We start from the raw sequence: 18596 nt of genomic DNA on the forward strand, positions 1-18596 counted from the left end.
AGAAAGATACTAGATCACTATGGGGAATATAGATCAGTTTCCTGGGTGAGGGCAGTGACTATTTGACATGTTTATATTTAAAAGCACTGAGTTACTCCAGGGAAAGGAGACAAGATTAGGCCTCATTGCACTTCCTCTCTGCATTGTATCACTTCCAGCATCTATACCCTGTCTATGAAAATAAGAGAGTTTGTTCATCCCAACTACCATCCCTCTGCTGAATGTCCAACCTGAATCCTTCAACACCAGGAAACCCTTCACACTGCAGACCTTTCTTTATTCCACACACATCCAAACTGACAGGATATAACCCATGTAAAATGTTCTCCTAAAAGCAGAGTCTATTACTAAATAAACATTATATGTGCATTTGAGTTAAGGGATGAATGTCAACAACAGTTAAAACATCAGTACATCAATTAATATTTGCATTTTAACAAAGGCTGTCAATGCCCTAAATCAAAAAAGCACATTTGTAAAATGTGGGTTTTTAACATCCACATCAAGGAAAGCAACTGTATGCCTCCACTGAGTTGCAAACCAACCCCTAAAGTATTACCATTCCCATGAAGCTGGAAAAACTGACCTGTGTATGTACTCCTTCCAAGTACAATTGATTATTATCTTTATTTCTGTATTACATCTCCCTGGTGGTTCAGCAGTAAAGAACCTGCCTACATGCAGGAGATCTAGGTTCAATCTTTGGGTTGTGAAGAACCCCTGGAGAAGGAAATGGCAACCCATTTCAGTATTCATACCTGGGAGTTGATGAGTTCATGGAGTCACAAGAGTTGGATACAAAGTAGTAACTAAACCACCACAACCACAATGACAAGCCCATTAACCTTCCCTAGTTAGAATTAAATATCAATAAATGATTTTATTTTAAAAGAAGGGGATAAATTGGGAGATTACGATCTGACATATACATATTACTATATATGAAATAGGTAGCTGATTAGGACTTACTGTATAGCACAGAGAACTTCCCAGGTGACTCAGAGGTAATGAATCTGCCTGCCTGGCAGGAGATGTGGGTTCAATCCCTGGGTAAGGAAGATCTCCTGAAGAAGGAAATGACAACCCAATCCAGTATTCTTGCCTAGGAAATCCCATGGACAGAGGAGCCTAGTGGGCTACAGTCGATGGGGTCACAAAGAGTCAGGTACCACTCAACGATCAAACAGCAGCAGCAATATAGCACAGGGAACTCTACTCAATACTCTGTAATGACATTTCTAGGAAAAGAGTCTAAACAAGAGTGGATATACGTTAACTGACTCATTTGCTGTACCACAGAAACAAAGACAATGTTGTAAATCAGCTGTGCTGTGCTTGGACGCTCTGTGTGTCCAGCTCTCTGTGACCCTATGGACTATAGCCCGCCAGCTCCTCTGTCCATGGGATTCTCCAGGCAAGAGTACTAGAGTGGGTTGCCATCCCCTCCTCTAGGGGATCCTCCCAACCTAGGAATCGAACCCAGGTCTCCTGCATTGTAAGCAGATTCTTAACCAACTGAGCCATCAGAGAAGCCCAAGAATACTGGAGTGGGCAGCCTATCCCTTCTCCAGGGAAACTTCTCAACCCAGGAATCAAACTGGGGTCTCTTGCATTGCAGGCAGATTCTTTATCAGCTGACCTACGAAGGAAGCCCCAATCATACTCCAATAAAAAATTAGTTTAAAAAAATAAGTTAGAAAATTTTGAGATTTAAAAAAAAAATTCTGACTAGTTAGTAAAGAGCTTTTACTCCAAAGTTTTTTTTCTACATATTGAAAATATCTTCATTGAGAATAAAATCTCAGAAAGATTTCAAAAGCAACACCCCAAAACTAATTATCCATAAAAACAATAGTAACAATACCAGTATCACCAATACACTGCAATAACAGGACTAGAATGACAGCTTTTGTTATAAAAGATCTCAAACTCTACCACCAAAGCTGCATCTTGTCTTGACATTCAAATGTAATCAAGTTTTTAAAACTGTCACAACATCTGTTACCAAAATACAATTTACCAGATCTTGAGCGTTTTAGGATACTTTTCACCCAATTCAATTGGAATTAAGCTAGTTCCTCTGTACATAAACACAAATGTAAATTTTTGGATTGCTTACAGGAAATTTCGGTCAAAACTTCATTACTCTTTAAAAATTTTCTGGTGATCCCAGCAAGTTTAATAATAAAAGGGCTTGTTTTCAAAGATTTGCTAAAGAAAAATTATCATTAAACATGGATAGGATTGCAGTGTCATAAGGATTTAGAAGGAATTTTGAAAGTCAGCTTAAACTATTAACCCTACAGGTTCAAACCAAAGCTAAACTCAGAGAGATGAAGACTGGTTCCTTTCTGTGGACGCTAAGAGGAAAGGTTTCATAGCCATGAGCTTTCATGGTGCGACATCATCTCTGTTAATTAATAAAAGTCCTTGTCACTGACCTGAATTATAACAGCCCTTCCTTTCTGTCACTGCTGGTGGTGGCTATCCTGGTGTGGGGAACTGACCCATCCTAATTCAGGGTCCACTGGCAGCTCCTCTTGGGAAGAGCATGAATTCAGTAGGGATCTCAGGGAAAGACAGAGATGGAATCCGTATAGCTTTCGTCTCCCAAATGTTTGTTTGCAGGGACCCTAGAAGTCTTGGATGAACCCCTAGGTGAGTCTGGGGTGACGTGGCTGACCTCTGCTCCCACAGCCCCTCTGGATCAACTATGATCCCCATTTCATGGGAGGGCTGCAGATCATAACAAGGACTGTAGAGTCAAACCATGTGCATTCAAATTATTAACTGTTTCCAATACCGGTTAATTTGACAAGCCATATAAACTTTTGAAGTGTTTCCTTGTTTCCTCATTCAGAAACCAAGGGTGATAAGGTTGGTTAAGGAGTGAATCACAAGATGGATAAGCTCTGGGTCACAGACTAAGGGTTTAAGAAACCCCTGGACTCTGTATCCCCATGCTTTCTCCCTTACCACACAATTTCCATTACATGTAATCTTGAATGCATCAGGGAAGGACAGAAAATAAAATAAACCAAGCATCACTGAGAAACCTGTTACTAGTAGGTAACAGTAAAAGTGAAAGTCTCTCAGTCATGTCCGATTCTTTGTGACCCCCATGGACTATCCAGTCCAGGCCAGAATACTGGAATGGGTAGCCTTTCCCTTCTCCAGGGGATATTCCCAACCCAGGGATTGAACCCAGGTCTCCTGCATTGCAGGCAGATTCTCTACCAGCTGAGCCACAAGGGAAGCCCACTAGTAGGTAAAATGCACCACTTATCAAGAACTGGCTTGGTCTAGTTCAGGAATTCAATGGTAATGTGGCCAAAGCATCATCTCACACACAACATAGGAGGGGACTCTAATCTCCAGTGATGTGACTTCTCATCTGTGTGTCAGATAGGCTGGCAACAGTCTCCCTGGGACATTGGTCTGGAGAAGATGTCTCATCTACTAAATATGAAACTGGGCCCAAATTGAGTCTTTCGCTTGCAAGCTTTGAGCTTTTATTCAGTACAACTGCCTATTATCCCCAATTCTTACCATAAATTATTTGCTCGAAGCCTTGCTTTACTTTGATTGTATGGTGGGCTGACTTTGATGAGGAAAATGTGTTCATCATGTTTCTCAGAGTATCACTCTGTAGAGCATCACTGGGGGAAAATCATTTCTCCTTTCCAAATGCAGGAAAGGCTGCTGACGTTTATGCTGCCCATGAGTCTTCAGCAGGTCCTAACCTGACCGTTAACATTGGCCTGTCAATCCCAATGGGTTTGGCTGGCAGTTTACCAGATACGCAGCCTCAGCATCATTTGAGTCAGCAGCCCATACCACTGTGGTCTTGCCCCCAGCTGCGAATTTCTTAAATAGCAATTATTTGGCTATAAGACTGTCAATGTAGTTGGTTGAATCTAAACCACACTGATCAACCTTTTTGCTTCTCTGTCTTTAGCAATCTGTGCTTATGGTACTATGTCACCCACAGGAATTTGTTTTATTAAAAGGAGTTGCCTATATAAAGATTTTGTAAACCTAGTGAAGATGAATTTTGGTACAAAATCAGGTTATCTTGGAGACATATGTTAAGAACATTCACAAGTGCATTTATTAATATTTGATGCCTTTAAAAAGCCAAAATGAGGGGGGAAGCATCTGTGGTGAGATGAACATATGTAGCAAGTTTTTTTCCTTGCTTGTTTGAGACTGTTGATCTGTCAATATATGTATGAGGAAATTACTCCATTTATAAGTGATAAATCTGAGAAATCTGCTAAGAGAAGTATTGTAAAGCAGAATAAGTTAGCTAGTACCCAAGAATAGAAACTATGAAATGTATGGAGAAAGGTATCCCCAACTCAGTGTCTAGTTACCCTTGCTCAACCATAGAAGAAACCATGGATATAAATTGCTTTAGGCAACACTTAAGAATTTATAACAAGGGTATAAAGGAGAGATGATGTTTTCATTCCTTATGAAAAATGATTCCTGATAAAATTTGATGCTGACCTCTAAATATTCCATGCACTGTGATCAGTTCTGCAAAGAAACAGAAAATGCTCTAACAGTGCATTAAAGGCAAATGAGCAAGATATGGAAGCTAACGTTAAAAAAGCAACTTGAGGCTTTTGCGGGGAGGAAAAGTGATGTGCATTTACTTAATAACACCTTTGCTTAACACAATACTGATGTTGCAATTGACCTGAAGAGTGCACCTCTATTGAAAGGCTGAGTTTGGACTATAAGCTACCCAAGAGTTTGGTTTTCAAAAGTAAATATAAATACACAGCAACAATCCTATATCCACCAAACATTATTTATTCAAGTTTCACTTTATACCTAGATATTTTTAGAAAAACTGTATCTTTGCAAACACAGTATGTGCATGCTAAGTTGCTTCAGTCATGTTTGACTTTGCGAACCTGTGGACTGTAGTCTATCAGGCTCCTCTGTCCACAAGATTCATCAGGCAAGGATACTGGAGTGGGTTGTCATGAGCTTCTCCGGGGGATCTTCCCAACCCAGGGACTGAACCTGTGTCTCTTATGTCTCCTGCATTGTCAGGTGGGTTCCTTACCACTAGCGCCACCTGGGAAGCCCCTTTGCCAACACAGTATGGAGTGATTATTTAGTTACTTTTAAGCTTTAAGTATTCACCAAAATGTGTCTCTTGTGCAAATGTATGTAATTTTCTAATGGAATGTATAGCTACTTTCCATCGTACTATCAAACCAATTACTAGTGAAAACCCATGTTGCTCTTTTCTCTTCACAAGTGGGATGCAGTTAGAAGTTTACCACCATGAGATGGAGTGGGAAATACATGCCCAGGTTGGCTAATGCTACTCTGGCATCAAGGGATAGGAAACTCTCCAGAAAACTCTCTGAAAGTGGAGAAAGTGCTCAGTGCACTTGTTTTGTTTGTGATGTGGGTCTTACAGAAGATCGTGTGTGTAAACCACATTTCTAAGATTACTTCCCCTGAGCAAGGGGTGGCAGCTGGGACTTTTCAGCAGCACATGTCACCGTCATGTCATCGTCCCTCATCTAGAGGGTCCCACACGGCTCATGGGGGTATCCTACCTTGCTGTTGACCCTGCCGACCTCCTTGGCCACAATCACAAGTGAGGGAGTCTCCCCACCTCTGCTCCCAGCCATGGGTTTCTTCCCTTTGTAGCAGGACTGTTCTGTCTCCCACAGTGGTCAGGATGAAAGGCGTTGGGAAGTAGACCAGTGGCCCTGGCCAGGGCTCTGCCACCCCCTGGCACTTCTCTATGCCCATGTGTCCCACAGCTGAGCCATGGCTATGTGCAGCCAGTCTGTCTTCCTGGGGCAACTGATAGCTTGCTTGTGTCCCATGGTCTGGACCATTGCTCTGGGGCACAGCATGTGCTTTGTCCTGGGGCTGCCTCTCTGTTCCTCCTGGATGTAAAGTCCCACCTCATTCCTCTCCTCACAATGCAGAGCTTGCACCTCCTCTCTACACCCAGGAGCTCTGATGGATCCTCCTTCAACACCACTCTCAGAGTCTGAAGTTCTCCTCGTCCTCTACCTGGAGAAGATTTTCCATTGCTTTATATTTCTTCCTGCAGCTAAGCAGCATCATAATCCTAATTATTCTTTATGTTTTTCTAATGAATTTCTTCTTTCACTGGAAGCTTACATTAAGGACATAAAAGTGAAGTTGCTTCAGCTCCCAGCTGTATAATCTTATCAGGTAAGTGGGGAGGAGTAAGACCTTGTGAAGAGGTGATACAGTGATGCTTTATCTTTTTAAAATTTATTTTATTGAAGCATAGTTGATTTATACTCTTGTGTTAATTTCTACTGTGTGTCAAAGTGATTCAGTTATAGACACACACATATATACAATATATATGTTCTTTCACTAATTCTTTTCAAGTGGCGCACTGGTAAAGAATCCGCCTGCCAATGTAGGAGATGAAAGAGACACAGGTTTGATTCCTGGCTTGGGAAGGTCCCCTGGAGTAGGAAATGGCAACCCACTCTGATATTCTTGCCTGGGAAATTCCACACACAGAAGAGCCCAGAGGACGACAGTCTGTGGGTTGCAGAGTCAGAGAGGGCTGAGCACATGTGCACTGCCAGTACCACTGATTGTTTTCTATTATGGTTTATCACAGGATACTGAGTATGGTTCCCTGTGCCATACAGTAGGACTTGGTTGTTTATCCATTCTGTATATAATAGTTTGCATCTGCTAATCCAAACTCCCAATCCTTCTCTCTCCCCCTTCCCTTCCCCCTGACAACCACAAGTCTATTTGCTATGTCCCTGAGTCTATTTCTGTTTTGTAGATTAGTTCATTAGCATTCTATTTGAGATCCCACATATAAGTGATATCATGTGGTATTTGTTTTTCTCGGCCTGACTTACTTCAGTTAGTATGACAGTTTCTATGTCCTTCCATGTTGCTGCAAATGGCATTATTTTTTTTTTTATGGCTGAGTACTATTCCATTGTATATATGTACCGTTCTTTATCCATTCATCTGTCAATGGATATTTAGGTTATTGCCATGTCTTGGCTCCTGTAAATAATGCTGCTATTGGGGTGCATGTATCTTTTCAAATTAGAGTTTTCTCCAGATTGATGCCCAAGAATGGGATTGCTGGGTCATATGGTAGTTCTAGTTTTCCTTTTTTTAAGGAACCTCCCTACTGTTTTCCATAGTGGCTGCACCAATTTACATCCCCATTAACAGCATAGGAGAGTTTCCTTTCCTCCACACCCTTACCAGCATTTATTATTTATAGATTTTTTGATGATGACTATTCTGGCCAGTTTGAGGTGGTACCACATTGTAGTTTTGATTTGCATTCACTGATGCTTTCTTTAGAGGTGACAACGAAGATTCAGGGCCAACTGTAGACAGCTGGCTCAGAGCTGCTTGGGCCCCAGAACTCCTGTCTTTCTACTATCCCCATGTTTGCCTGTGGGACTTAAAATTCCTCCAGAAGCTGCATCATAGACACCCTCTCTATATTTTAAGTGTGAAACAGCTACTTCTCTTGATCCTGCTGCAGCCTCCCGTTGGTAACCTGTCGGTGACTCAGTGTTGCTTAATAAGCTGAATTTTAACACCATAGACAGAGAAGCCTTTGTCAGGGTTAGTGAGTCTTCAACATCCCAACTGCAGTCAACTGAACTGGCTTCATTTACCTGCACAGTCTGAGTTTGAGGCCTTGAGAGACTATTTCCCAGGAAAATCGCAATCCCCTTTTCACAGCAGAATCCCTGGTATGTTAGTGTAGCGCCTGGCTCATAAGAGGCATTCAATGAGTACTGAATGAATAAATGAATGAATGCTAATATCTGAAAAAAAAAAACCATGTATGTGTGGGTGAATAAAGATGTAAAATACAATAAAATATTAAATATGCTGTAATAATAAACCCTGCTGAGATCTGACTGCACAGTAATGTAAACACCAGACACCTCTGTTTATCATGCCTCCCCCAACACTAATCCATTTTGTCCTTCCCATCCTGACTCATGTAAGGTGTTCTTGAGGCTTATAGTACATGGTACGTATGCACTATGCATACCCATTAACTTGGCTAAATCCCTCACTAGTCTGTATCCTCCCAGAGGGCAGGGCATCCTACTCATGTTCTATTCATCGCTGTATCTGTAGCCTCCGGAAAGGTGCCTCACTGCCTGACACCTCATGGGTTTTCAAGGAATATTTGTGGGCAGATTAGATTAGGGCTTGACTGACAGGTCTTCAGGGTTTTAGCCCCCATTTAATTTTCTTAACCTTTATAACATACTGAGACAGATTAGTCAAAATTACTTCCAAACAAAAATACGTGAGGAGATAGGTCTATCTTTCCAGGGGTTTTAAACTCTTTAAATCACCCCTAAACAATGGGTGGTGGAGTTGAGTGCACATTTGCATGTGGAAAGTGGCGAGGACTGGCTTGAGCACAGGAGCTGAGCTTGGCTCCCAGAAGGTAGGTCATCTCTCAGGGGCAACAGCTCAGCTTCTGCACTATGAGATATTAGGTCCTGTCACGCCAGAAACCAGAGGACCCCCTCCTTTAAGGACAGTCTGAACTGTCTCTTGGGAAGTGTGTCCCAGGACCATCCCTGGGTAGGACAGCTCTCCAGCTCCTTTGCACCAATCTAGCCGTGTATGTTCTGGCAGGAACAATTCTTACTGCCCAGTAAACTGACCAAAGAAGTACTTCAACAGGAATACTTTTTAAACTCTAACAGATTTTTTTCCTACTACTTTATCAAATTTTTATTTTGCCTATTTGGTTGGAATCCCAGATGTCCTTTTGAGTTTAAAGACCATCCTTGGGAAAAAAGCTGATATCTCCATAGGCCTAACATTCCAAAAACCCTGCTGCTTGCAACTCAGCCAAACCATAGTCTGAAGTTTCTCCCAAGAGAACCACTAGGGCAGATGTCTGGGGAGCTGTTGAAATAATGCAATCATCTCATGTTGAGGTCCACTGAGGTGGTAAATGAAGAGAGTTGGACAAGAAATTGCTAAGATGCCTAGTTAGACTATATTATAGAACAAGAATGAGGACGGATGGACAGGAAGATGGAAGAAAGAGGATTTGCAATTCTCTAAGTGAAGCAGGTTACAAATAAACTGAGGGTGTGGAAGTGGAGAAACCGCTGGTTGAGAGACTCACCTGTTTTCACTAAACACTAACATAACTCAGGTCTTTGTTATCTGTCTCCAGTACCAGCTTGTGAGCCTGGAGACCCACAAGGCTTTGTCTTGGAGCAATGTTCTGATCAAAGAAAGATCAAAACAGCCAGTAAATATTTCTTTAATTTTTATTTTTACTCAAAGTCTTTACTCAGATTTTTCTAAGATGATGAAAAGGATCCAGATATATAGACTTAAAGTAGCATACAAATATTCCTCAACTTGTGGCGGGGTTATATCCTAGCAAACACAATGTAAGTTGAAAATATAGTAAGTTGAAATGCATTTAATGCACCAAGCTTCCCAGGAAGTGCTAGTGGTAAAGAACCCGCCTGCCAATGCAGGAGATGAAAGAGACACAGGTTTGATCTCTAGGTTGGGAAGATCCCCTGAAGAAGGAAATGGCAACCCATTCCAATATTCTTGCCTCGGTAATCCCATGGACAGAGGAGCCTGAAGGGTTGCAGTCCACAGAGTCACAAAAAGTTGGATATGACTGAAGCAAGTTAGCCGTAGCAGCATCAAGTTGAAACTATCTCAAGTCAAAATGCATTTAATGCACCAAACCTACTGGAGATCATAGTTTAGACTAGCCTACTGTACATGTGCTCAGAACACCTATATTAACCTAAAGTTGTGCAAAATCAGCCAACACAAAGCCTGTTCTATAGTGAAGTGTTGAATATCTCATGTAATTTATCAAAGACTATACTGAAAGTGAAAAATAGAATGGTTGTCTGGCCACAGAAGGGTGGTTGGTATGTCTGTTGTTCAGTCTCATGATTTTATGGCTGATGGGGAGCTGTGGACCACTGCCCAGCATCACAAGAGAGGACGTACTACAATCACTGGCCCAGGAGAAAAATCAAAATTCAAAACTCAAAGCATGGTTTCCGCTGAATGTGTATCACTTTTGCACCACTGCGAAGTCTAGAAATTAAAAGTCAAATCATGGTTAAGTCAGGATTTGTCCATACAAATATATGTTCCTTGTCTTTCCCAAACACCTGCAGTGCCGCTCCAGTGTCTCTCTTTAAATCCCCCCAAATCCCTTTCCTGAACCCTTCTGTTCCCAGCCCTGGCTCACCTCTTGATTTTTGTAAGCCTCTACGTTTCTTTGGAGAAGGCACTGGTGACCCACTCCAGTACTCTTGCCTGGAAACTCCCATGGACGGAGGAGCCTGGTAGGCTGCAGTCCATGGGGTCGCTAAGAGTCGGACACAACTGAGCGACTTCACTTCACTTTTCTTTATGTCTCTGAGTTGATTGCCCGCTCCCTGTCATCCTGGTTTCTTATTTGGTTCCAAAAAGTGGCTTGAGCATCTTTAGATCATTTCTGAGATTGCAGGAAGGAGTCAGATGGGCAAAGTCAAAACTTCCCTTTGCAGGGAGACTGAAAAAGCCAGACTCAATTCAAAATTTTTGTCCTGTGAGGACAACCTATCTCCCTCTCTTCTATTTCTTGAAGGTTATGTCATGAAGAGCAGGGGAATGTGGTCAGGGACAGGCACAAGCAGAGGATTCCTCAGGTGGCAGCATAACCAAGTGAATGATGCTAATAGATGATGTAGGCATGGGCCCTGGTTCTCCAGTTCCCACCTGGGAGTGTAGATGAGAAGGACCCTGAGTTGGCTCTCAGGCCTGGGACCGTTGGGACCCACCACCCTTCCTTTGTCTTTGCCAGTGTATGCTCACATACTTTCTTTGGCAACCATCACATTTCTTTTACTGAGGCTGGATGGGTAGACTTTCCTGGTTTGGTTTCCATCATTATGTAAAGTACTCATAAATACTCTGAATCTAGTGTTAGCTTTTTTTTAATACTCTAGTGTTAGCCTGGGTTGTTGGTGAGATTGGGACTAGTGCAGGAATATGGTTAATTTACAAAACCAACTAAACAAGGCAAAGTAAACTTCCTAGTATCAAAACTAATAGGACATGCCCTCAAACTAAATGTATTTTTATTTTTAAAGTAATGCCTTGAAAAGTGAGAAAAGTCACATATGAAGTTTAAGTGGACAATATTCTTAAAGACTGAAGTGTTTAGTTTCACCTGTAAAATCTATGTAAAACTTATAGTCCACAATTTTGGTACATTTCTCCCTATTTTTGCCTTGACTTGAATCTGCTTAGTGGTATCATCATCTGAACCTTTGTGTATTGTTTGTGTGTTATGTGTATGTGAAAATGTTAGTCACTCACTTGTGTCCGATTCTTTGCAACCCCATGGATTGTAGCCCACCAGACTCCTCTGTCCATGGGATTCCCCAGGCAAGAATACTGGAGTGGCTTGCCATTCCCTTCTCCAGGGGGTCTTCATGACTCAGGGATCGAACCCAGCTCTCCTGAATTGCAGACAGATTCTTTATCATCTGAGCCACCAAGGAAGCCCTGATGTTTTAATCAGCAAAAAAGACTTGTGAATGTCTCCTCAAGAGTTCTGGTGATCACAGAACACTTTTGAATTGAACCTCTCCTCAGAGACCAACACATTTCAATAGATATAGCTAGGCTTGCCCTGCCCTCCAGCAAGGCAGATTTGAAATCTTTGGGCCCCTCTTAATCATTTCCAATGCCAAATAAAAATCTTTGTAGGTATTCACAGAAACACATTATCACTATTCCTTAAAATTTTTATTTAAGTTTTCCAAACATTTCAGAAAGTATTTTCATGACCACCATGGATTTTCACTCTCATGTTTGTCAATAGGGCATCAATTGTTTGATGATTTTTGCATTTTCTAAACCATTTTCTCTTCTATGATGGAAATATCTTCCCTCTGTGATGGTGTCTAAAACTTTTGCTGTCTCCCACTTGTCAACTCCAGGCCTACATGTTGGGTTGGGTTTGCTGTGATAATCTGTTTAGATTTTTCACCCTGCCATGTTCTCACAGTTTACGCTGCTGCTGCTAAGTCGCTTCAGTCGTGTCCAACTCTGTGCGACCCCATAGACGGCAGCCCACCAGGCTCCCCTGTCCCTGGGATTCTCCAGGCAAGAACACTGGAGAGGATTGCCATTTCCTTCTCCAATGCATGAAAGTGAAACTTGAAAGTGGAGTCGCTTCAGTCATGTCCAACCCTTAGCGACCCCATGGACTGCAGCCTACCAGGCTCCTCCATCCATGGGATTTTCCAGGCAAAAGTACTGGAGTGGGTTGCCATTTCCTTCTCCAACAGTTCACGCTAATTAACCTCAAATCTCAATCCAAGCTTCTGTAATGTCTTATTTGTAAATTTACCTTACATCAAATGTTAAACATCCATTATCTTCATGAAAAGAATTTCTACAAAATGATGTGTTTCTATAATTTGAGGATCACATATACTCAATTGTGGAAAACAGGAAACCAAAATCTCATTAGAAAAAAAGTCGTCCTTATAATACCTAAGAACTTGAATAATGCTCATTGAGCACCAGGAGTGTTTTAGGCATTGGATATTTACCAACTGACTTAGTCTTCACAAAAATTCTAGAAAATAGATGTAGGTATTTATATGGTCTTGAAAGAAAACCTTAAAAACAAAAAATCTTATGCTTTGCAGAATCACACACTAAAAATAACAGAATTTATTGGAAAAACAGTATTAGGGTAGTCAAAATCTAGGTACCATGGCACTATGTAACATAACACTGAAGAGCAACAGTCATTGGTACCATCAACAAGGACTCAACAGCCAAAAACGCAGACATGAGCCTGGCAATTGCTTTGTGAATAGTTTTGATTACTGATTCAATCTCTATATTTTTTGTAGCTTTATTCAGTGTTTCTATGTCATTTGAGTCAGAGTTAATTTCGGTCTTTCTGAATTCATCTATTTTGTCTAAGACATCAAATTTTCTGGCAGATAAGTGTTCATGAAATGGTATTCCCTGTAGTAGTCACAGAGCACCAGTTGGATAAGGTGGGAGGTGGGAGGGAGGTTCAAGAGAGAGGGGACATATGTATGTCTGTGGCTGATTCATGTTGGTGTAAGTGGCTTAGATGTAAAGAATCTGCCTGCAATGCAGGAGACTGAGGTTTTGATCCCTGGGTCAGGAAGATCCTCTGAATAATGAAATACTCCAGTTTTCTTGCCTGGAGAATTCCATGGACAGAGGAGCTTGGCAGGTTACAGTCCATAGAGTCGCAAAGAGTCAGACATGACTGAGCAACTATCACTTTCACTTTTTCATGGCAGAAATCAATGCAATGTTGCAAAGCAATTACCCTCCAATTAAAAATAAAAAACATTTGAAAAATAGCAGCAGTTTTATTTCTATTAGTAGAAGATTGGTAGTAAAGTTTCCTATTTCATTCCTAGTTTTAGTAATTTGATCTATCTTTTCTTTGTCATGTGAGCTAAAGGTGTGTTAATTTTTCAATTATTTTTTAAGTACAACTCTTGGTTTTATTCACTTTTGTCTTTTATATTTTCTATTTCATTTATTTTCACTCTAATCTTTATTATTTCCTTCTTTATGTTTTTTTGGGTTTAGTTTGCTCTTCTTTTTCTAGTTTCTTTCAGGAGGAAATTGTTATTGATTTGAGTTCTTTATTCCTTTTAATATGGAGATCTATGCTATAAGTTTACCTCTGCCCACTGCTTTCTCTGCATCTTGTAAGTTTTAGAACCAATCCCGAAAAAGCATTTTCATCCAGGCTGTCTTGATGTCCAATCAGAAGACTAACAACTGCTGTTTAACTTTTCGTTTTAAGATTTGGAGATTAGCAACTTCATAAATAAGGGCAGTCCTGACCATAAACCCAACTGCATTTGCAACAGAACAGTAGAGTTAGGGTATCCTGTCCAGCCTTAAATCCTGGTGCTCACTTCTCATCCTTACCAACACATGTCCTTTATGACACTTTCTTCCCCCTCCAACAACCCCAGAATAGGGCACTTCTGTCTGCATGAAAAACCTATTTGGGCAGATGCCCATTCTCTTCAATGACTTTCTTATCTGTCTGGGTGCTTATCTGCTGTCTCTTGGGCAGCAAAAGCTTCTTCTCTGTTCTCTGGACATTTTTAAGCCAAACTTCTTTCTGAAGTTATCACGCCATCCTTTGCATGTGTATGTATGCTAAATTGCCTCAGTTGTGTCCGACTATTTGTGATATTATGGTTGGTAGCCTGCCAGGCTCCTCTGTCCATAGGATTCTCCAGGCAAAAATACTGGAGTGGGTTGCCATGCCCTCCTAGGGTATCTTCCCAACCCAGGGATTGAACCTTTGTCTCTTATGATCTCCTGCATTGGCAGGTGGGTTCTTTACCACTGAGCTGACTGGGAAGCTCAAATCCAATTTTAGCTCTTTCATTTTTCTTCTACTCTAAGTTGTCATATAATACTTTGCTTTTTCTCAAATCATATTAGAGTCTACAGGTAGGTCTTTCTTATAATAATTCTATATTCACAGAAAAGCTGCATTTTCAGTGCTCAATAGAAAGGTATTCAAAGAAAAGTACAAGGTTTTCATACCTGCCAGCATAGCTGCAGTGACAGTTCCAGTGCCTACTCTGAGTTATTCATCTGGAAATGGCAACAACCACTGCTGTGCACCTCAATCTACAGTCCATTTCAAGTAATTCAACTTTTTCTTGTAATGTCATGACTTTGCTTCTTGGAAGAACGTCCAGCATCACTAGTGCAATTTCACATGGTGACCAGTGTTATTCAAGCTTCACAGTATTGCACTAAACATGGTGAAAATATTCAAGATCCACAGAGATCATTTTTTTACTGCAATACTCACTTTACTAGAAAGATGAGCTGCTCTCGCTGAGATGTTGAGTGTCACACTGTGTTTTAAGCAGACACTCAAGACATCTGAGCTAAACACATCAGCAATGGGCAGAGCCAACAAATTATGACAGTAACAGATTACACACCACAGTTAATTGTATGCAGTTTATGATGTAGTACTGCATCGCTCTACTTGTTACATTTCTCTAAACTGGATGATGTCATGGTGCCATGCTCAGTCTGTGTTGTCATGCATACCTGTTCATAAATTTAACTTTTGTATAGATTGCCTGTGTTTTACTGTAGTAAATAATAAATTAATATCTACAAACATTTTATAAAATATGATATACTTTTTCCTCAGCTTTTTTGATATTTGTAGGCAACACAGTTTGTCTACAAGTTTTTACATTGTTGGAAATGTCCAAAAGTGTTTCCAATCTATTTATTGAAAAATAATATCTGCATATAAGTGGACCCATGTCAGGTTTTTTTACTAAGTTGAGTCTAACTCTTTGTGACCCCATGGCCCACCAGGCTCCTCTGTCCATGGGATTTTCCAGGCAAGAATAAAGAAGTGGGTTGCCATTTCCCTCTCCAGGGGAAGTTTCTGACGGAGGGATCAAACACGAGTCTTCTGCATCTCTGCATTGGCAGGCGGATTCTTTACCACTGAGCCACCTGGGAAGCCCATAAGTGGACCAGTGCAGTTCAAACCCATATTATTCAAGGATCATTTTAAATTCAATATACTTGCTAAGTGTTGCATAAACGTTCATAGGTGTGCACACAGTGGTTAGCATACAAACATATTTCCTCGTGCTGCCAGCTAGATGAGCCTAGAGACAGCACCACTCTGATAACACCCATTTGTAGCACCCGTATCCTGATTTCCAGTACATTTTCAAGTAAAAGGATCCAGGATTCTATAGAGAAATTGCTGTTTCTAGGACTAAAGCAGGGAATACATAACATGATCCTGAAGTATCTTATAATGTCAGAATGTTAGGAAATTCTAAAAAAAAAAAAAAAAAAAAATTCCATCATGATGATGGTGTCATGAGTTAACTAGTTACTCCAAAATTCATGTTCACATAGGACCTAAGAATGTAACCTAATTTGTAATCCAAAAATACTTAAGAAGGTCATCCATGAATAGTTTGGACCCTAAGTTCAAATACTGGTGTCCTTCTAAGAACACAAGGCATAAAGAGAAACAAAGAATAAAATGTTATATAAAGACAGAGACAAAATCAGGAATGATGAGTCTACAGTCCAAGGAATGGGAAGGATTGCCAGCAACCATCAGCAGCTGGAAGAGACAGGAGGGTTCTTCAGGCTTCAGAGGGAGCATGGTCATACCAGCACCATAATTTCAAACCTGTTGCTTCCAGACTGTGAAAGAATACAGTCTGTCGTTTTGAGCTCCCGAGTTTTTAGCACTTTCTACAGTATCTCTAGGAAACTAACACAGAAGGGATGTCAAAGCAAGAATATTTAAGCGACAAAACAAATGAAATAGAATTGTATTAGAACACAAAATGTAAAATATGTTAAGTCCATGCTAATAAAATAAATGACTTAATAAATGACTATACAGGAAGAGACAAAACTTTCATGCAGAAAAGTATAAAATATTTTACTTTACCTGGACCTAGAGCATGATTCTCAATCCAATCCTTAGATGTGGTCTGTGCATAATGGTTTTATTTCAAAGAGTATGGTATAAAGAGAAGAGTATAACTTTATGGTGGAAAATCTAATAAACAGTGCTTCAGCCAAGTAATCAAGCTCAACATCAACAATCATAAGTCATGTTTATAGCATGCACTCTTAATATAATGTGAAGAAAATGATGCTTTACTTCTGTGGTCTTCCTCTCAAGAACACATAAATCCAGTCTAATCATGAGGAAAACATCAGAAAAGTCTCAGTTGAGGGACATTCGACAAAATACCTGATTAGTACTGCTTGAAACTTTGAAGGTCATCAAAAACAAGGAAAGTCTGAGAAACAGTCATGGTCAAAAGCAGCCTAAGGAGACATAATTTTTCTGCTTTATTCCCTCTCTTTTTGGTGACTCTACTTGTGTGTACATTAAGGCTACATGATCTTATGCATAGGTCATTTTTCCTCTGCAGTTCACTCTCTGTTTCTCACATAATAATTTTTTAATGTTTATTTATTATTTTGGCTGTGCTGGGTCTTTGTTGCTTTGCATGGGCTTTCTCTAGTTGAGGCAAGCAGGGGCTACTCTTTGTTGTGGCACACGGGCTTCTCTTTGCAGTGGCTTCTCTTGTTACAGGGCACAGGCTCAAGGCTCAAATAATTGCTTTTTATTTTTCTATCAATTTATTTATTTTAATTGGAGGCTAATTACCTTACAATATTGTGGTGGGTTTTGCCATACATTCACATGAATCAGCCACGGGCATACACATGTCCTGCATCCTGAACCCTACTCTGACATCCCTCCCCACCCCATCCTTCTGGGTTGTCAAAATGCACTGGCTTTAAGGGACCTGTTTCATGCATTGCACTTGGACTGGTCATCTATTTCACATGTGGTAATGTATATGTTTCAATGCTGTTTTCTCAAATCATCCCACCCTCCCCTTCTCCCACAGAGTCCAAAAGTCTGTTCTCTATATCTGTGTCTCTTTTGCTGCCTCGCATATAGGGTCCTCATTACCATCTCTCTAAATTCCATATATATGTGTTAATATACTGTATTGGTGTTTTTCTTTCTGACTTACTTCACTGTATATAATAGGCTCCTGTTTCATCCACCTCATTAGAACTGATTCAAATACATTTTATTTAATAGCTGATTAATATTCCATTGTGTATATGTACCACAACTTTCTTATACATTCATCTGCTGATGGACATCTAAGTTGCTTCCATGTCTTAGCTATTGTAAAAAGTGCTGCAGTGAACATTGGGGTTCATGTGTCTCTTTCAATTCTGGTTTCCTCAGTGTGTATTCCCAGCAGTGGGATTGCTGCGTCATCTGGCTGTTCTATTTCCAGTTTTTTAAGGAATCTCCACACTGTTCTCCATAGTGGTTGTACTAGTTTGCATTCCCACCAACAGTGTAGGAGGGTTCCATTTTCTCCATGCCCTCTTCAGCATTTATTGTTTGTAGACTTTTTGATAGCAGCCATTCTGACTGGCATGAGATGGTACCTCATTGTGGTTTTGATTTGCATCTCTCTGATAATTAGTGATGTTGAACATCTTTTCATGTGTTTGTTAGCCATCTGTATGTCTTCTTTGGAAAAATGTCTGTTTAGTTATTTGGCCCATTTTCTGAATTGGGTTGTTTATTTTTGTGGTATTGAGCTGTATGAGCTGCTTATATATTTTGAGATTCATTCTTTGTCAGTTGTCTCATTTGCTATTATTATCTCCCATTCTGAAGGCTCTCTTTTCACCTTGCTTATAGTTTCCTTTGTTGTGCAAAAGCTTTTAAGTTTAATTAGGTCCCATTTGTTTATTTTTGCTTTTATTTCCTTTACTCTGGAAGGTAGGTCATAGAGGATCTTGCTGTGATATATATCAGAGAGTGTTTTGCCTATGTTCTCCTCTAGGAGTTTTCTAGTTTCTAGTCTTACATTTAGATCTTTAATCCATTTTGAGTTTATTTTTGTGAATGGTTTTAGAAAATGTTCTAG

The sequence above is a fragment of the Bos grunniens genome, chromosome 9 (genome assembly GCF_055505025.1).
Source record: "Bos grunniens cultivar Pamir isolate PY7600 chromosome 9, Bosgru_T2T1.0, whole genome shotgun sequence".
Taxonomy (NCBI): domain Eukaryota; kingdom Metazoa; phylum Chordata; class Mammalia; order Artiodactyla; family Bovidae; genus Bos; species Bos grunniens.